General features: G+C 40.3%; 2 long non-coding RNA genes across 2 annotated transcripts in view; one reads left to right on the forward strand and one right to left on the reverse strand.

The window, feature by feature from the left end:
- The window catches only part of LOC144614042 (uncharacterized), a 265686-nt gene extending 251485 nt beyond the window's left edge, over positions 1-14201 (reverse strand). The window contains exon 1 of the long non-coding RNA XR_013551575.2: positions 13778-14201. This is a non-coding gene — a long non-coding RNA (uncharacterized LOC144614042). The remainder of the gene's footprint in view (positions 1-13777) is intronic.
- A 396-nt stretch (positions 14202-14597) lies between these two features.
- LOC132663807 (uncharacterized) lies at positions 14598-17787 on the forward strand. The gene is made up of 3 exons (XR_009603286.3): positions 14598-15119; positions 16360-16463; positions 17613-17787. It is a non-coding gene; the product is annotated as an uncharacterized LOC132663807 (long non-coding RNA).
- The last annotated feature ends 3462 nt before the right edge of the window (positions 17788-21249 follow it).

Raw genomic sequence — 21249 nt, forward strand, 5'->3', positions numbered from 1 at the left:
CACACACAGTAACAAATACAGAAACTAATCCATACACAGACTAATTACCCAGGTTGTTGCCTAGTGCAAAAGGATAAACTAGCCTTTTAGATTCTTTCCCCCCCCCACAAATTACAACTTGGAACTATTGAAAAAAGAAAATTTTAGGTTAGGAGCCAAATTCTTTTTTTTTTTTTTTTTTCAATCTGAGAGAGAGAGAGAGAGAGAGCATGAACATGCATGTGGCAACAGGGGAAGAGTGGGGAGGAGAAAGAGGGAAAGAGGGAAAGAGAGAGAGAGAGAGAGAGAGAGAGAAAGAGAAGAGAGAGCGAGTCTTAACCAGGCTCCATGTTCAGCATGGAGCCCAACTGGAGGCTAGATCCCATGACTCTGGGATCATGACCTAAGCTGAAATCAAGAGTCAGACACTCAACTGACTGAGCCACCCAGGCATCCCAGAAGCTAAATTCTTTTTTTTTTTGTTTGTTTGTTTTTTTTTAAATTTTTTTTTTCAACGTTTATTTATTTTTGGGACAGAGAGAGACAGAGCATGAACGGGGGAGGGGCAGAGAGAGAGGGAGACACAGAATCTGAAACAGGCTCCAGGCTCTGAGCCATCAGCCCAGAGCCTGATGCGGGGCTCGAACTCACGGACCGTGAGATCGTGACCTGGCTGAAGTCGGACGCTTAACCGACTGCGCCACCCAGGCGCCCCCCAGGAGCTAAATTCTTAAGGTTAGTAATTAGAGAATGAGTTCCGAGTTGCCTTAATGAGTCACTGAAAAACTCAAGTCATGAGGAAGTAATAACTGCAAAAAAGCAAAGCTGGCCAGCTGGTGGAAAGAAGACAACAGATCGAAAGGTCAGGGAAGCATCAAAAGACTGACTGTGAGCTTCCTGAGGGAAGGAAAGAGAGAGAGGAAGCACTGGGTCCTATAAAATACCTTGACTTTTTATGACTTCTCTTTTCCATTTCATGTATACACATACTCCTTTCTTTGAGTTAAAATGAGTCTCATTGGGCTCTTTATAACTAAAGCAAAACAAAACACCTGAATAGAAACACATTCATGGAACAAACAGAAATAAAATTACCTAGTGACTGAATCTGAATTTATTTATAAGAATAAAACAAAACCAAACAAAACAAAGCAAAACCCCACACCTATCTGATGTCCCTCTTCTCCCTACAGCATCACTAACCAGTATTCACCCAGTATCTGCTTCATATCCCTGGATATAGAATGAACACCCTCCTTTCCAGGACAAATTCTCCCATTATGGAATGGTATCGATTAATGAAATGCTCCCTCTGAGGTAGAAATTAAATTGATTTCCTGAATCCCTAGAGTCATCTCCAAACATACAGATTAGTAGTTATCAACTAGGACCTCTGCCCCTAGGTGACAATTGGCAAAGTCCAAAGACATTTTTGACTGTTACAAGTGAGGGGTTACTACTGGCATCTAGTGGATAGAGGCCAGAGATGCTCAAAACAAAAACAAAAATCAACCAACTTAAAATGTCAACAGTGCCAAAGTAGAGAAGCCTTGAGCTAAAAGAAGTCTTAATAAGGACTATATATGGAAGAGGAGACTTTAAAAATGCTGTAGTTTTGTAGTGTTTCCGTTGAGTCCTTCATATTTCCCACTAGTATCAAGGCCCAGGTATTACTTAAATGGTCTTGTATATAATACCTGGTGACAGGCCCTGGAATAGTTGAAAAGGAATAGCCCTTATTTGGAGATGAATGAACAGTCAAGCAAACAATGCTGAGGAAGAGGTACCTCAGATACTTCGAGATGCTTAACTAATGACTTCCCATGCTTTGGAGCTAAGGTATCTGCAATGCCTAGGAAGCTCTCTGAATATGAATACATGTTCTGGTCTGTGAGTAGATGCTTCATGACCCTACTCTGGAAATGCCTGAGTCATATTCTTGGCTTTGTTACTGCAGTAGACATCTGTTGTTTTTGTCTCCCTAGCATCCCTTTCCTCTTCTTTTGGGAACAGCACTCAAGTTTCTTTGGGAAAATACTTCTCCCTATGGGGGTATTTCCTATAAGGTCTCCACGGAACTATCATTCAGGGGCTCTTACACTTTCTTACCATGTGTTGGCAAGTGTCTGAAGCTAGGCCAATAAGTCTTCAGCTCCTTCAGATTTAAATCTTGAGTAAAGTAATATGAGAATGGGAAACATTTCAAGCTGATTCATATTGCACTGGGATGGTGTCCTAAAGAGAATGCCTATAACTCCTACCTAGGTCCCCAATTGTTTCTTTTTTCTGATCCAGCTGTTCAATTGACATCTCAGTTCTATAAGTTGCCCCACATACTCCCTCATTCCCCCCACCTCAGGACTAGTTTTAGTTCCTCATATTCAAAAATCCTCATTTGCAACAGAATTAGGTACCTCATAGGGAATCAATACATTTAACTTCCCCTTCTATGATTTCTCTTAATTGGCTATTATGATCGTGGAAAGAATATTTTTCCTCTCTGAGCCTGTCTCCTCATCCATAAAAAAGAAGTGATGGACTATGCCATTCTTACAGACTCTTCATCCAGCTCTAAACTACTAAATTGCTAGTAAATATTGGACCTTCTTTGACTAGAAAGGCAAACTGAACTTCCAAGATAACCAGGAGGTGGTGCTCCAGTACCATGATGATACAACCACTAATAGCATCCAAGCAGTACTGCCCCTGTAGGGGATATGGGCTTCCAAGAATCCTGCAGGGCCATTTCCACATTGTCTTGTTGATTGGGCACATTTCCTTCTCTATTGCTAAACACAACTCTGTGTGTGGCTAATGTGGGAAGTCTTTGCTGGGTCTCTGTTGAGATGGGTAAGCCTTCTTCCTCAAATATTTCCCTACTGGACACTAGAAATATTCTTTTTCCATATTTGGTAAGTCACAGTGATGTTGGGTTGAGGTGGGTGGTAGCATTATGCATGTGGCAGATACATCAGAGTGAGACAAGCAGCTCCAAATGCCGTGAGGAGATAAAACAAATACAGACCTTGCATTCTGGTACCACCTCTGCCAAGTGTTTGCTGTGTAACATTGGGAAAGTGACCGTGTATTTTCCTTCAGTTACCTCTTCTGTAAACAATTACATTGGATGAGATCAGTGGTTCCCAAATTTATATTTTGTCAGAGAAAAACAGTGGAAAAAAATCTTTCCTTAAATAAAGTCATACATGAAATCCTCATATATAAATACTTCTCAAAACTCTACATGACAAGTGGCAGAAACAGAATTCAAACAAGCTTAGAAGTAAAACAGAAAGGTAAAAAGAAAAAACGTATGTCAGATATGGCTAGCTCAGGGATCAAAATCTGTCCTCTAGAGATCCATCTCTGCACCTCCCCTGTATCTGTATCTACTTGACTTCAGTCTCAGACAGACCCTCAAAGTGTGACTGCAAGATGGACCCACAAGAAAGAGGAAGGGAGAACATTTTCCCCCATCTACCCCACTCCCTATCTGTTACACTCTGAGAAAGTCAACGAGGTGGCTTACGTCCATTGTTAAAGAGTCAAGGCTAAGTATTTGCCAGTTTTATCAGAATAACATGGAGTAGAAAAGAGAATATTCCATATGGAAGACAAGCAGAAGAAAAGAGAGAAAGAAAGATATCCAGTACTAAAGAATAAATAAAACTGGAATCACTCTAATTGGAACAGAAGAAAGACCCATCCTTCTCACAGATAGCCCCTCGGGGACCTCTACATAACAGCTAAGGTGTGAGGAATAGAAACTAAAAGTCATGGAACTAGAGATCTATAAAATTTCGTATAGTACTAGGCAGTTAGACCCCTAAATTGAGAATAAGGTGACACAGTTCTTTCCCCACTCTCTGCCATATTACACCTGCAGTTTTCCCATTTTCTATGAGCTAACTATTTATTTAGAAAACAAACTGATGATTTGTCATCTTTGCTTGAATATTTTCTCATTCTCCAAAATGATTTATAACTTCATTTGTACCATGCACTTTCTTTATACATGGTAGGAAACCCAGAGGTAATTCTATTATTAAAATGATGCAACTAAGGAGCAGATAGTTATATAAGCCCAATATTAAAGGGTTGGTTAAAAAAAAAAAAAAGAAAGATTATATCTATGAGAGCCCAGTGAAATCACTTTGTCCAACTCAATCCTTTTCCATTTGAGGTGACTGAGATCCAGAAAGAGGAACCTGTCTTCTTAATGCCATGCAATGACTTAGTCCTAAAACAAGGACTAGAAGCCCAGATGGCTGCTTCCGAACACAAGTATTCCTTCTAATTGGTGCTTCAGTGGGTATTGCATGTAGTGATACCTTTTTCCTAACACAATTCGATCATGTCACTTCTGGCCTTAATTACTTTCAGGATCCCATCTTTATGAAATGGTACAAACACTTTAACAGGAAAATCAAGACCTTTTTTGATGCAAGTCCTGGCTGACTTGTTTAGATTCAGCCCTACCACTCCTTGCTTTTCCCTTTATGGCCCAGCACAACTGGCTTTCTCTGGCATCTCTTACACTCGTATTTCTGGCTTCTAGTCCTTGCTCAGACAACCCTTCCATCTAGAATACTGTGCCTTTCCCTATCTTATTCTCTAAGGCTGAGTTTATCTGTTACTCCCTTTGAAGCATCCTGTGATACATCCTCTTTCTGTAAACCAGTTGTGATATCATTCTTTGTTTCTCTCACAGCATCCCATGCTTATTCCTATGGTTACTCTTACTAAATTGAATAGCACTGTCATTTTACAGACTTAGGACTATGCATGTCATTTAAATAACAACATTATATTGATTTAGGCTTTATGAGAGAGAAGGCTGGGGACAAAAATGCTTTTCCAGGACCTCTGAAAAAAATACTAGAACAGGTATCATCAATGGTTCTCTTTTGTGAAAGCTGGAACAACAAAAAATTCCAGAATCCTCCTCTACACCATGATGCAGCCACTACCAATGAACTGAAATTAATAAATACGTGTAAACTTTACTTACTGTCCCCATCTATATCTAAAACAAAAAGTGAAGTATATTTCTTCTAAAGCATCATATCCATTTGATCCTGAAGTCATGAAGGTCTTTAGGCTACATCCTAGCTCAATGAATACTAGGATTTGATAGAGATGTCTTCCAAAGCACAGGAGGGGATAATAGTGACATACAGTAGGTCCATTTGCTGACTCTACCTTAATTCACTCGTTCTCAGACTTTTAATTACAGCTCCACAGTTGAGGGATAACTTTCATATGCCTGACGCACTCTAATCAGATCCTACTGATGGCGCACTATTGACCATCTTTTCATAGGTAAAGCAGGTTGCAATTTACAAGCAGTCTCTACCTCTAATTATAATAGCACCAATGTCTCTCCCTCTAAAGAAAGTGAAGTCAGCTACAACTGGATCATAGCCACAGTCTAACCTTCCACATATCTGGCTCTCTCTCCGAGTATCCTAGTGATTTGAGTTCTCTCCTGCACAAAGTATATATGGTACTAAAGGATAAAAACAAAACAAAACAACCAAAAAACATATTTTCCATTTTAGCTTCCAAATTTCCTTATATTAGATAAGCTCAAACTATTTCACATTTCTGTCCTTGAACTAACACCTTACAAACATAATCTGAGTTCATCTTTACTGCAACCCTGTAAAGTAAATATGATTATTCTCCCTTGCAAGATAATGATGTTGGGATCAGAGAAAATAACTGATGTACTCAAAATCATTTCATATATCCCTGAGCTGGAGTTTGAATGAAAATCATTCTAAATACAAAATGTATTTATTTATATTCTGCTCCATAAATATTTTACAAATGACCAAGTGGATAAATTAATGGATGCCCAGGCTGTAAAACCTCTTTGAAATATCTTTCACCTCTGGTACAATTTATGTATTTGACAGCCCAGAAATTTATATATTGTTCTACCTTTGAGATCATGTCAGAGAGATGGCAGAGTATAATCCCACTTGGAATTTTATCTACATCTTCCATAAGCCTCTTTGGCTTTATTTGAAAAGCTTTATTTGAAAGCTGTCATAACAAATACACATAGCATATCAAAAAATAAACAAAAATAAATAAAAGATATATCAACAGACAACAAGAATATGAAAAAATGCTGGTGTGCCTAGGTGGCTCAGTTGGCTGAGTATCTGACTCTTGATTTTGGCTCAGGTCATGATCTCATGGTTTGTGGGACTGAGCCTCACATACATCGGACCCCACGCTGAGTGTGGAGTCTGCTTAAGATTCTCCCTCTCTCTCTCTTTCTCTCTCTCTCTCCCTGCCCCTCTCCCCTGCTCACTAGGATAGTTATAATGGGGGTGGGAGGCAGGAACAAGTGCTGGAAAATAATGGAGAAATTGGAACCCTAGCACATATCTTGTGGAAATGCAAAAGGTTCAGCCACTACAGTTTGGCAGTTTCTCAAAAAATTAAACATAACATTATTATATAATCTTGCAGTTCCACTCCTAGGTGTACACTCAAAAGAACTAAAGAGAAGTACTCAAATAAGTACATGTACACATGTTTATAGCATTACTAATCATAATACCTAAAGGTCCAAATATCTGCCCAAACATCCATCAATAGATGAATGGATGAACAGAAAGTAGTATATCCATGAAACGGAACATTATTTATGTATAAAAAATGAATACTGATACATGCTACAATGTAGGTCTTGAAAACACTATTCTAAATTTAAAAAGTCAGGCAAAAAATGTGACATAAGTATGATTCAATTTATATGAAATATTCAGATTAGATAAATCCATAAACAGAGAATAAAGATTGATGGTTGCCAGTGCTAGGGGAAAGAGACTTTACTTAGAAATGATGGAAATGTTTTGAAATGTGACAGAACTGATGATTGCACAATATTCCAAATATACTAAATGCTATCAAATTGCTCACTTTAAGATGATTAACCTTACGTGACTTTCAGTTAAATTATTTTCTTGAAAAATAACTTATTTGTATATATTAACAATAAACAACTAAAAATGTAAAATTTTCAAGTACCACTTACAATAACATCAAAATTATGAAATACTTAGGGATACAGTTAACAAAATATGCCCAAGAGCCGAAATCTACAAAATAATGCTGAGACAAACTAAAGATCTAAGTAATTAGATATACCATTCATGATGAGAAGACACAATTCATTAAAAGAACAGTTTTTTATCAAACAGATTTGTAATCATCCCGGTCAAAATCTCAGCTAATTTGTTGTAGAAAAAACAGATAGGCTAATCATAAAATATGTATGTCAATGTGGGTGCCTGGGTGGCTCAGTCAGTTAAGAGTCCCACTCTTAATTTCAGCTCAGGTCAGGATCTCAAGATTAATGAGATTGAGCCCCATGTTGTGCTCTGCACTGACAGCATGAAACCTGCTTGGGATTCTCTGTCTCCTCTCACTCTCTGCAGCCCCTCTCAAAATGAATAAACATGTAAAAAATGTATATGGAAATGCAAATGACCTGGAAGGGCAAAACGTTACTAGAAAAATAAAAAACATAGTTGGAGGACTAAACCTACTTATTTTCAAGACTTACTATAGAGACATAAAATAATGTGGTATTGGCATAAGTAAAGAAATATATAGGTCAGTGGAACACAATTGAAAGTCCAGAAATAAACACACACATATGTGGTCAATATATTTTTGGAAAAGATATCAAGGTAATTCAATAGGCGAATGACTGTCTTCTCTCTCTCTCTCTTTTTTTTTTTTAATTTGTTTCTATTTTTTAAAATGTTTATTTATTTTTGAGAGAGCGAGAGCTGGGGACGTTTTAGAGATGGGGTAGGGGGGACTCAAGATCTGAACCGGGCTCTGTGCTGACAGCAGTGAGACCAATGCAGAGCTCAAAATCACAAACCATGAGATTATTACCTGAGCTGAAGTTGACGCTCAACCGACTGAGCCACCCAGGTGCCCCTCTTTTTTATTTTTTAAATTTTTAAAAAAATGTTTATTTATTTATTTTGAGAGAGAGAGAGAGAGAGAGAGAGAGAGAGAGAGAGAGAGAGAAAGAATACAAGGGGGTGGGGGGCAGAGAGAAAGGGAGGGAGAGAGAAGCCCAAGTAGGCTCCACCCTTAGCACAGAGCCCTGATGTAGGGCTCAATCTCACCACCATGAGATCATGACCTGAGCCGAAATCAAGGATAGGACGCTTAATAGATTGAGCCACCCAGTCAACCCATGACTGTCTTTTCACCAGTGTTGGAGACACTGAAGATCCACAATAAAAAGAAAAAAAGAATTTTGACCATAAATCACACCATACAAAAATTAACCTGAAATGCATCACAAAGCTAACCATAAAAGCCCAAGCTATGAGACTTCTAGCAGAAAACACAGAAGAATCTCCTTGGCATTTGTTTAGACAAATACTTCTTAGAACATATAATCATGAACCAAGAGTGAGATAACATAAATCAAATTTTATCAAAAATAAAAATTTTATTCTTTGAAAACTATTATTAAGAAATAAAGAAGGGGGGCACCTGGGTGACTCAGTCAGTTGAGCGCCCAACTTCAGCTCAGGTCATGATCTCACAGTTCTTGAGTTTGAGCCCCACATAGGGCTCTGTGCTGACAGCTCAGAGACTGAAGCCTGTTTCAGATTGTGTGTCTCCCTCTCTCTCTCTGTTCCCTCCCCTGATCATGCTCTCTCTCTCTCTCTCAAAAATAAATAAAACATTAAAAAAATGAATAAAGTACATCAGAGAGTAAGCAAGGAAAAATTGGCAAAATATACATCTTAGATAAAGGATTTATATTTATTAAAGTTTTTTTCTCACAACTCAATAACAAACAGTTTGTTCTGTTTGAAAAATGAAATGGCCACAAGCACATGCATGGACGTTCAAATTCAAACCAGGAGACACCATATATACCTACCAAATGGATTTTGTGAGTTTAATAGACATGCCATGTACTGGTGAGCATTTGGAGTAACTGGTGTGCCCAGTTGTTACTTGTAATGCAAAATGCTGAATCACTTGAAAAAGTAGTTTGGCAGATTCTTATAACATTAAATATATACTTACTCTACAACCAGCAACCCCATTCCTAAGTATTTATCTAAGAAAAATGGAAGCCTATACTCACATAAACACCTGTACTGGAATGTTCATAGCAGGTTTTTTCTTAATAGTCAAACCACAGAAAAAAACTCAAATGTCCATCAACTGGTAAAAGGATAAGCAAACTGTGGTATACCCACACTGACGGTACACTAACCAGCCGTAAAAAGAAGCAAACTATTGATATGTATGTTACATTGATAAATTTCAAAAGGCTTATTATAAAGGAAAGTAGGTAGGCACAAATTCTTACATACCACCTAACTCTACTTGTAGGAAATTACAGAAAAGGCAAAACTATAGTAACATCAAATCCACAGCTATCACAAATCTTTGCTGGGCTAAGGGGTTTGATGACAAAGGAATAATTAAAATATTCTGTATCTTGATTTTAGTGATGGTTCCCTGACTGCATACATTTACCAAAACTCAACAAACTGCATACATAAAATCAGTGATAGTTACTGTATGTAAATTTTACCTCAATGGAATAAATTTTTTAAAGAGATTAGGACAGTCAGACTAACATAAGCAAATTTGTGGGCCCTCTATATACCAAATTATAATCTGCTCCACATGTCTATACATCTCTGCAAACTGGAGCTCTCTACTTGGGGTTCTGAATCTGGGTGCTGTGGACAATACTCTTAAGTTCACAGAATTAGGGACCATCTGGGTGGCTCAGTCAGTTAAGCCTCTGACTTCAGCTCAGGTCATGATCTCAGGGTTCATGAACTCGAGCCCTGCTTTGGGTAAAACACAAGCTCTGCTTCTCTCTCTCTCTCTGCCCCTTGCTCACTTGTACCCTCTCTCTCTCTCAAAAAAAAAAAAAAAAAAGTTTAAGTTCTCAGAACTATGGACTGAGAGAGGTTTCAAGAATTTTAATAATTTCTGATATCCTAATAATGGGTCTTTTAAGAACACTTTTGATTTTACCTTGACCCCATTCTCACATTTCACTGGCAGAACCTAGGATTTGATATTTTCCCTGGGACTGTTTCTTACTATTCTAATCCTAGGCCAGCTGGAGTAATGGGAGTGAGAGAGGGTTTTATGTACCAAGCCCACAATACCTAGATTGGAAATATTTTCTCTAAATTCTGCTTGGAAACTGAACAGGTTTTTCTTAATTTATTCCTCCATTCCCTTAATTTAGCATAGCAAATAAAAGAAGCCAATGAATACTGTCAATATTCTTCTTGAAAACTTCCTTGGCAAGGTTCACAAGTTCATTAGGTCCTTTTTGCCTTAAATTTTCTACTTTCCTATAGGTGATAATGTTTCCACTCATAACACAAGGGATACTTTTCCCAGTCTCCAATAAGAATTTCCACATTTCTCAAACATCTTCCATTTAGTAGTATCTTTCTTCATCACCCTATTCTAGCCTCTACCTACAGTCTGGTTCCAAAGCTAATGCCATGTATTTTATATTTTTGTTATGGTAGCACTATTTTGTCTTTTGTCAGTTATCTAGTGCTATTTAACATACCTCCCAACACAGTGACTTAAAACCACAATGGCTTTTTGTTTTTTTAATTTCTTAAATTTTTTGATTAGTTAGTGGCTCTTCTGCTTCACATTGTGTTGATTGGCAACAACAAGGAAGCTCCGTTCAGTCTGTAGCTTGGCTGGGGTTACAACAGCCCAGAGACCTCACTCACTCTTCTTTCTGGAAAGTTAAGGACAATTTACTATGTCATTTACCAATATATTCTGATTATGATAAATCTGAAGAACACATTTAAATATTTTCTCATTTGTGAAAAGCCTTTTGGAACAGACTATAATATTCTCATACTTTACTTTTGTTAAGAACAGTTTTTATGGGGCGCCTGGGTGGCTCAGTCAGTTAAGCACCTGATTTCAGCTCAGGTCATGATCTCACGGTCTGTGAGTTCGAGCCCCGCATTGGGCTCTGTGCTGTCAGTCCAGAGCCTGATGCTTGCTTCAGATTCTTTGTCTCCCTCTCTCTCTGCCCCTCCCCCACACACACTCTGTCTCTATCAAAAAATGAATAAATGTTTAAAAAAATGTTTAAAAAGAACACTTTTTATAACCAATATCATATATTTAAAAGAAACTTAAGTAATATCTACTTGTCTCATTAAAATACAAAAGATTTTGGGGCACCTGGGTGGCTCAGTTGGTTAAACTAAGCTTCTGACTTCAGCTGAGGTCATGATCTCACAGTTCATGAGTTCAAGCCCTGCACTGGGCTCTGTGCTGACAGCTCAGAGCCTGGAGCCTGCTTCAGATTCGGTGTCTCCCTCTTTCCCCCTGCCCCTCCCCTGCTTGTTCTCTCTCAAAAATAAATAAATAAATAAATAAATAAACAAACAAACATTTTTTAAAAATACAAAAGATTTGAATATGACACTTTTTGAAATAAATGATTTCCTAAAAACTACTGACCTATTATTTACAATTATTGATTCTGTGTTATTTCTTCTTCAACTCTAGATATATCCCTCAAAATAATTTAAAATACAATGGAGTATTAACTCAGTAATCAAAAAGAATGAAATCTTGCCATTTGCAACTACGTGGATGGAACTGGAGGGTATTATGCTAAATGAAATTAGTCAGTCAGAGAAAGACAAAAATCATATGACTTCACTCATATGAGGACCTTAAGAAACAAAACAGATGAACATAAGGGAAGGGAAACAAAAATAATATAAAAACAGGGAGGGGTACAAAACAGAAGAGACTCATAAATATGGAGAATAAACTGAGGGTTGTTGGAGGGGTTGTGGAGGGGGGATAGGATGAATGGGTAAGGGGCACTAAGGAATCTACTCCTGAAATCATTGTTGCACTATATGCTAATTTGGATGTAAATTTAAAAAAATTAAAAATTAAAAAAAAAAAAGAAGAGAAAACAAACATTTTAGAATTAAAAGAGGTGTTCCAGAGAGAATCCCCAAGTGAGAGAGCCTGCAGGTTTATATCTTCTAGCCACATAAAAAAGACTGTCAGCATCATTAGCTATCAGGGAAATGAGAATCAAAATATATTCTGACACAACATTTCAGACCTGTAATTTTCTGGGTTTTTTTTTTTTTTTAAACAAATCAAAGCTAGGAAAATGGTACCTTATCCCCCAACATTCTGCCTTAGTGAAAAGCAGTACAAACATGGCCCAGGCGCCTCACTCACTCTTATCCTCAGTTCTCATCCATGTGGTGGGTCTCTCCCTGGTCTCCTCCCTCCCTTAACTTCCTTCCCTCCCTCCATTTCCCTCCCTCCATCTTTCTCCCTGTCTCCATCTCCTCCCCTCCTTCCATGTCTCTTGAGTGTTCCCTTGTAATTCAGTAGTCTAGCTCCAGCTTATGTACTTGGTGGCTGCATTCCAAAAGAGCAAAAAAGGAAGCAATCAAAACTCTTAAGGGCTGGGCCCAGACTAGAACAGCATCACTTCTGCCACATTTTATTGGCCACAGCAACCCACAAGTTCAGGTCAGAATGAAGAACAGCAGAAACAGAATCCACAACCCGATTTTATAGAGCATTATCAGGGCACAGAAATGGGAGGGGCTGTGGTACCCATCTTTGCTGATAATCTAGTGTACTCTACTATCCTTGAACTTTTCAGGTATGATAGGTTAAAAGATCCACTCTCAATCCATTTCCTGTTTCAATTAGGTTTCTGTAACTAGAGACTAAAAGAGTCCTGACTAATACACATAAAAGAAATGAATATATGGAACAGTTGACTAAGAGTAGAAAGGTAAAAAAAAAAAAAGAAAAAGAAAAAGGAAAAAAAAAAAAAAACTCCTGGAAAAGTTGAATGCGAGTTAATTATCTGGAACTTCCAGTTACAAGGTCTAGCGTACTCTCCACGAGATCATAGATTAAATCCCAAAGAAATGTTTGAAAGCACTTCATCCAGTCTTTCCCAAAGAATTCTGCAGGACCTTGTTTCTACAGGATGCCTTTCAAAGATTCCATGGAAAAATGAGTTCCACTGCTAAAGGATTCATTAGGGCTTTTGACAGCTACTATGCATCATGAATCATAATGTGTCATATGTGTCATAACTTCTACCCAAACTCACTTTAGCACAGATTCTAAACTTCAGCATCTTGAAAAGTGCTGTTCCATGGGAGATGCTCTGCGGTATTCCAATACAGCTGAACTCCTCACATTGAAAGTAGGGAATCAGAGGCTCAGAGAGTCTCTTGCTTGAGGTAAGTAGGAGCACAGCTTGGGGGCTGTCTCAGTTTCTAGTCCAAAGTTCTATTATTCTCCACATGGCTTAGGTGTAGACAAGGTTAAATTCATTAAACAAGGTGGCCATTACACTGGTTGGGGGGGCCTACATCAGCAAACCAAAATCTAAGCCTGTACAAGTCCCAGGGTTATCTTATAAAATGCTAAAGACAACCAATCACAGACAGCCAACTAGGCTCTAAGCTATAGCCAATCAATAATTGCCTTGCTTTGCTTCTGCCTTTTCTCTATAAGTCTCTCTCCAGCTCCTGTTGGTGTAGCAGCGCTCTTAACCACTTCTGGTTCGGCGCTGCCCTTTTCAAAATGTTTTTGCTCAAGCTCTTAAAAAAAATGTTACTGTGCCTCAGTTTATCTTTTAACAGTTCTGGCGACAGAAGAGAGGAGGAGAGGACACCGAGCCGGGCACCCCCAGGAACAAGGCCCGACAAGGCGCAGGTACCTGCTGAGCTCCTTGCGCCGCTGCTCCGCTGTGTCTGGACGAGGCGGGAAGGCTCTCTGGCAGCCTGGGTCGCAGCTCCCCAGCTTTCCGGGAGGAGCTTTCAGACTTGACCGCGGCACTGCTTCGTCCACACCGGGGTCCAGAAACCCGCAGGAGTCAGACTGGGTCGGACCGGGAAACCTGAGCCGTTCAGTGTTAGACTGGGTCCGCCCGGGAAACCTGACCCGCCCAGAGTTACCCTCGGTCCGGAAACCGCCCCGAGTTGGACTGGGTCCGACCGGGAAACCCGCCGGGTCCGGGAACAGAGCGGTTCCGACTGGGAAACCTGACCCGGCCAGAGTTGCACTGGGTCCGGAAACTGCCCGGAGTTGGACGGGGTCCGACCGGGAAACCTGACCCGCCCAGAGTTACCCTCGGTCCGGAAACCGCCCCGAGTTGGACTGGGCCCGTCCGGGAAACCCGCCGGGTCCGGGAACAGAGCGGTTCTGACTGGGAAACCTGACCCGGCCAGAGTTACACTGGGTCCGGAAACTGCCTGAAGTTGGACTGGGTCCGCCCGGGAAACCTGACCCGCCCAGAGTTACCCTCGGTCCGGAAACCACCCCGAGTTGGACTGGGTCCGACCGGGAAACCCGCCGGGTCCGGGAACAGAGCGGTTCCGACTGGGAAACCTGACCCGGCCAGAGTTGCACTGGGTCCGGAAACTGCCCGGAGTTGGATTGGGTCCGACCGGGAAACCTGACCCGCCCAGAGTTACCTTCGGTCCGGAAACCGCCCCGAGTTGGACTGGGCCCGTCCGGGAAACCCGCCGGGTCCGGGAACAGAGCGGTTCCGACTGGGAAACCTGACCCGGCCAGAGTTACACTGGGTCCGGAAACTGCCCGGAGTTGGACGGGGTCCCCTTAAGAAACCTCCCCGGGTCCAGGAACAGAGTGGTTCCGATGTGGAAACCAGACGCAGTTGGGGCTGAAATGTGCCCGGGTCGGAGTGGTTCCTCCTTAGAAACCAGACCGAATCCGACCTAAGCTGGGCTGGGTCCAGTGTGAGGCCCAGGTGAATAACATTTTGCTTTAAGACTGAACAGGGTTAACTTCACCAAAGATAATCTTGAATTATGGAGACCACTACGGAGAACTTTTAACCATTTTAGATAAGCTTATCCATTTAGGAGGTGCCCTGGAGATAAAGGTGTCTTGGCCAGGCACTCTCTGTAAAGGGTAGAGGGAAAACTACTTTTCCTCTTCCAGAGTGTCTGGTGCCCCAGAGCAGATCTCCTGGGACATCAACTGGCTCTGGAGCCTGCACGTGGGATCCTTGGAGAACTGGCAGAAGCCAGCAAAGGGTAAGAAATCTTACTGAAGTCTGTCTTTCCAAATTCACATTGACAGGAACAAACATTGGTTATTGATCCTTTGTCTCCCAGGGACAGCTATTGCCCTCTTCTTTGTCTCATTTTGTGTCCTGAGAACTTGGCTTGGCAACCATCAGGTTGGTGTCCCCCAAAATAACGGCTTAACAGAAGTGTGGCTTGTACCTCACTTGTGGCTAGATACAGCTGGACAGAAATGTGGGCGCACTCCATTTGTAGCTAGGGTCCTAGCAATTATTGCCAGCTCTCAGGGCAGTTGTCTAAGTCTTTCTTTGAGCATTTTAAATTACAGGAGAAACATTATAGAATAAGAAATGATTCATGGATACGTGTGACTAATACAGGTATTCCAAAAGTTGTTTAGAGTTTATATAAATTTGTCAATCTCTCCTTGTTCAATTATTATCTTAAATTATTGTATGCCATGGAAATAATTACATTTCCTTATCAAATGAACTTTCATCAGATCTTTAACTATGGCTATTTTTTTTGAAAGTCTTTTTGTTATATACCGACAGTTATTATTTTACACTGATGCTTTTGCAAAGATGCCTCATCTTCAGAGAGATTCATGGGAAGGACTCTGCTGAGTACTTTAGACCGTAGGTTTCTGATAACTTTAAGATCATGAAACTGAACTGGGTAAGAACTTCCAGAACTAATGGAAAACCTGGATTCAAACAGAATGTGAATTTAAAATACGGGATTGAGGGGCACTTGGGTGGCTCAGTGGGTTTTGTTCAACTCTTGATTTCAGCTCAGGTCATGATCTTACCGTTTGTGGGATTGAGTCCCACTTCAGGCTATGCACTGACAGCATCAGGCCTGCTTGGGATTCTGTCTCTTCCTCTCTCTGCCCCTACCCTACCTGCATGTGCGCTCTCTCTCTCTCTCAAAAAAAAAAAAAAAAAATGGGATTGAATGAACTGTTAAGGACGACTATAATTTTTTTCACAACTTCTCTCCTGCCCTTCTTCCCCACTTATGTTCTCTCTCTCTCTCTCAAATAAATAATAATAATAAAAGAATCTATTCCCTCAGTAATAGGACACAAATGGAAACATTGGTTGTAATACCAAGGCTTTGACTAGAATGTCATGTTTGAGAATATGTGTAAAATAAAATATGATCAGACAGTCTCAAGCAACTAAGTTTGCCTTTATGGTGCTAATAAAACCCTCTTGGGAAAACTGGCCTGGTATGTTGCTTACAGGGTTTCTGGAACTTACCAGGTGAGTAAGGAAAGTCACTTCCTGGAAGGCACGGGAACCTCAGGATATTTGGGGACTTCGAGAAGAGAGGAATTCACCCAAATCTGTAAGTATTTCATGCAGAGTCTGCTGGTGAGTTCTTGGTCTGCTTTCTTAGCCTGGAGAGGCTTTTAAAAGTCCAATCTAAAATTCCTTATGAAGAGTTCCAGCAAAGCGGATTTAGAAAGAGCCTGTATGATCAGTCACTATTCTTGCTGTACTTCTGGAAGTAATAAAGCCAAGTTTAAAGAGATTAGATTTATTTTGGAAACAAAGTAGTTTTAACTGTGGTTATCTTTGATAGAAATGGGCGTGATTATTGAGGGGAAAAAATATGTTTCACTAGAAAATTATAATACAACCTTGTGGATATGAGATTCTAGTCCTGTTCATTGTCTTTGAGGTTCTGTTATAGATATGTAAACCAAACTAGACCCTGACTTCTTCTAAAATATCTTCACAAATATCTGATTATGAGTCTCCAACCTCAAGTTTCCAATTGTCCCCCTACCTTTCTGATTTGCAATCACTAAGAACAAAGGCTGCCTTAGAACCTCCTTGGAAGATTTGGCAGTCAGACGTCAGGGACTTGAACCTTGGGTCCACATCCTCCAATGTAAAAGGGCTTCTCCAGACTCTTAGAGCTTCACGCCAGCTGGAAATCTAAAATTAAAATTGGCTAGGGTGGTTCCTCTCCAGAAGTAGAAAGTGTCTTGTGTTGGACAGCTCTCCCAGGATCATGGATCAAGATCTCATCTTTAATAGGAAACCTTTATTCCTTTTGCTGTTTTACTACTTCCTTTACTCTGTTAATGCACAGACACTGCTCCTTAACTCTGGCAACTATTTCTGTATCTGCTGCTAAGGCCACAGCTGCACAACAAAGTCCCTAGATTTTCTTGCTGCGATGGTTTTAGATAATAGAATTGTTTTATATTAGTTATTGGCTGAACAAGGAAGAGACTGGCCATAGCAATTACTTCCTGCTGTACCTGGATCCACACCTCTGGTATTGTAGCAAATATAAGAAATTAACAAACAAGCTACCTGGCTAAAACAGACTGATGCCCTTTCAGGTACATTCTTTGATTTATTCTGATACCAACTGGTTTAGTCCGTGGGGGCCCTAGCGACCCCCAGGGGACGCCAGTATTTTGGTATTATCCCAGTAATAGTTATCTCTAGAGTATCTTTAATGTGCTGTGTTCTCTCAAAGGTCTTAAATTCATGGTCACAGCTATAAGATGGTCTCACTGCACTTGGAGAAACAGAAACAAGATGAACAATGAGGTGAACAGCAAAGACAATTCTTCTAGGGATCTAACATTATAACCTGTGAGGAGCACAATGAGACAAGAGCAGCTGAACTTTGATGGTAGCTGAGAGTGATGCTAACAGTAAGTTTTTGGTTAATCTCTCACATAGGAGAGGATAACCAGAAGGAGGAATTGTTCAATTAATTAAACAAGGAGGTCATTAGATTGATGTGGCTCTAAAGCTATGGTAGCCTATGCAATCAAACCAAAATCTAAGCCTCAAATGCCATAGGGGTAAGAAATCAAAACACTAGAGACAGACAGTCAAAAGCAGCCAACATATCTTTTAACAACACATACCACAGAAGCTAATTTTTCCAGCTACTTTAAGTTCCTGAGTCCTGTCTTTATTCACCCTTTCCGCACCCAATCCATCCTGTAGGATTCCACAGCTGTGGAACAACAGAAGGGTAGGCTTGTGTGGAGCCGACATATCCCAGGCATCAGTGGGTATTCTGTCAGAGCCTCAGTAACAGGTTTCCCCATGGTTGGAAACATCATCATGTGATGATTAAGAAATATGTGAAATTAGTACTTTTCTTTTTCTGCAGTCTTATAAAACAAATTTCTTTCTGGAGCTCATTCTCATACTTCATAGATCATTGCCTTCCATATACTTTTTGGAAAAACCTCCATTGTACTAAACCAACCTCCAAAACGTCCATCCTTCTCCATGAAAACACACACTTTTGAGCACCTACGTGTGTTTTCCAGACAACCTAAGTGCTTTGGTGCATTCTCTTTGACCAACTTGGAGTTCTGGTCTCATATGAAAATATTCCACTCTTTCATGTTTTCCAGACGGTGTCTAATTGGAATGGAAACTAGCACAGAACTGGGTGTTTGGTGAAGGAAATGACATGTGGCCCTCTTAGAACTAAGAGGTGATGTCACTCACTAAGGTGAATATTCTGTTGCCTGATGCCTTTATGACTAGGGATTAGTGAGGTGTGGTAGAGAGAGCACTGGACTGGAGTCAGGAGGACCAGATTCCAGTCCTGTTGTAGCTGCCACCTCTCTGTGTGACCCTGTGTGTATGATTGACCCCCAACTTTGTTGGGTACCTCATCCTTACCACATGTCCTTCCCACCTGAGTCTTGTTTTCACTGTGCTAGAACTATCAACTTAGGAAGTCTTAGTGTAGGGGTTAAGGGATATACAGTTGGGATGGGAATTGCAAAGAGTCCGCTCTCTACACAAATACTACATGATCAGTAAAAGGAAAGTTCTGTAGAAAAAAAAAAAAAAGACAGGTAGAATCACCTAATTCTGCTTGGTGGGTCCATTCATTCAAGAAAAGATTTGTGCACAAGAGTGAAAGGAGCTGATTTGTATTTTAAGAGCTCTGTCTTGCATCTGCATAGACTACTGATTATAGAGGACATGAGAAGAAATGATAGGGACACAGGAGGGGTCAGGGGCAGTTCGGCTAGTCAAACAGTCCATGTAAGAAACGATGGTTGATTGGGTTGTGGTGATACCATTAGAATTGCAGGCAATTTAGAATAGGTATTGAATGGGGAATTTTTAATACTTGGATTGCTTGTGACTAATGGAAAAAAAAAGATAGGATAAAGAATGATTCGGGGATTTGGGTTTTAACAGTTGAGTTGGTTTTGTTTCCATTTACTGAGATGGCAGAGATTGGGAGTAGAATATTTTGGAAGTAGAAGAGGAGTCAGCATTACAGACATGTACGTTTTGCAACTTCCCAGTGCAGATACCAAACAGAATATTGACTATATAAATTTGGCTCCCAGAGAGGTTTGTGTTAGGGATAAAATTGGGGAGCGATAAGCATTTAGATTATACTTGATAAGCTTCAAAGAGAAGCACCACGTGAACTGACTCTTGAAGGATAAGTTGGGTTGCACCAGTGATTGAGAATGTGGGCAAGGGGAGTACACACAAAGAGGACTAAGTGAGAAAAGGCAGAAGGCTGAAGGGGTCAGGCCAAGGTCCACTGGGCTCTTAGGGCCTGAGCTCAGACCACTCCACAGCACTTCCTGAAACAGCAATACTACCTTCCCTCTAGAAATACCCACTAGCCATCTTAGATCCCTGGACACTTGGGTTCAAAGCCAATGAAGGATTACAGCTAAGAGTAGTTTGCTTAAGCATAATAATAGAGCCTACAGGCTATTTCTTTTTCTTTTTTCTCAAACTAGAGAAATTTCCTTTTTATTTTTCTCCTGAATAATATTGAATTCATTAGTGTTTGTCTTCTCCCAAGTCTGGCAACCTCATTGAGCGCAATTCAGTTCAGACTTCAGTGTCACTACCCAAGAGACTAGGATAGATTAGAAGCAATTTAGAGATTCCTTCTTGTACTTAATTTGTCTTTGGCCAGGGATTTTGAGTTTATTTCTGAACTTTTTCCTTTTAAATCAGTTCCAAAAATAAGGCATGATATCCTTCTTTTAGATTCTGCCCGGCAGAAAGTGTTTTTATAACACAAGCTTCAAGGAACCCTTTAAGCCCATGTTACCTTAGGTTTTAGCATCTCAGGATGTTCTCACAATTCCCTCTTCTCTTTCTGGGCAGTGTAGGGGAGAATCCAATTCAGTCCTGTGTGGTTGTAGCACTTAGGTCTCTGGTTACTTGCTGGGGACCTCTCTGAGAACCCCTACCTTTTAGAAACAGCAACAGAGTATAAAATCTTGCCCACATTGCATCTCTCTCTTCCCTAGTCTTCTGCCTTCCTCTTTTACCCTTAAAGAGTCTCTTGATTAGATTGGACCCACATGGATAATCTAGGATAATCTCCCCATATCAGGGTCTTTAACTTTAATCACACTGGTAAAGTCTCTTCTGTCATGTTATCTTGTAACCTATTCACAGGTAATTAGAAATTGTCTGGGAATTAGGGCCAGAGCATCTTTGGGGGATATTATTCTGCCTACCACATTTGAGAAAACTAAAGCCCAAAAGATCAATATGCCTTGTCCATGATGAATAAATAACAGTTTAAATTTAAGATAAATCCAGATTTAAGATTTCTAACTTCAAATTTTTCCCACTTCAGAAAAAACAAAAAAACAAAAAACAGCTGCATGCAGCTCAAGTATGAATTCAGGTCTTCTAAGAGTAGAATGATGTATTGGGACTGATACAATCTCTACATATTAGGGACACATAGACTCAGAAGCTTGTTCCTTCATGCATTAGCCAGTTGACATCGAGCAATTCAGTTTATCTCCCTGAGCCACAATTTTCTCAGCTATAAAATGAAAAGGATAGGACCCGTGTTGCAGAGGTTCAGTGAATATTTAATAAGATATGTCTTGAGCACTTAGCATAGGGATTATACTTAAAAAATTCACTAGAAGGGCCAGTTTGAGTTCCTCTATTGCATAGACAAGAAAACAGGCTCAGAGAGGAGGAGCAATTGGCACGAGGTCATACAGTGGGTTAGTGGCAAACCCCAGGCCAGATTACACAATGGCATGAGAATTTGGAGGGAGAGCAATTACAAGAACAAAATTCCACACCTGCTTTCTACAACATTCCACAACCAGCCCGGGGGGCTAAGCCTC

This window comes from Panthera onca, chromosome D4, assembly GCF_046562875.1.
Source record: "Panthera onca isolate mPanOnc1 chromosome D4, mPanOnc1 haplotype 2, whole genome shotgun sequence".
In the NCBI taxonomy this organism is placed as follows: Eukaryota; Metazoa; Chordata; class Mammalia; order Carnivora; family Felidae; genus Panthera; species Panthera onca.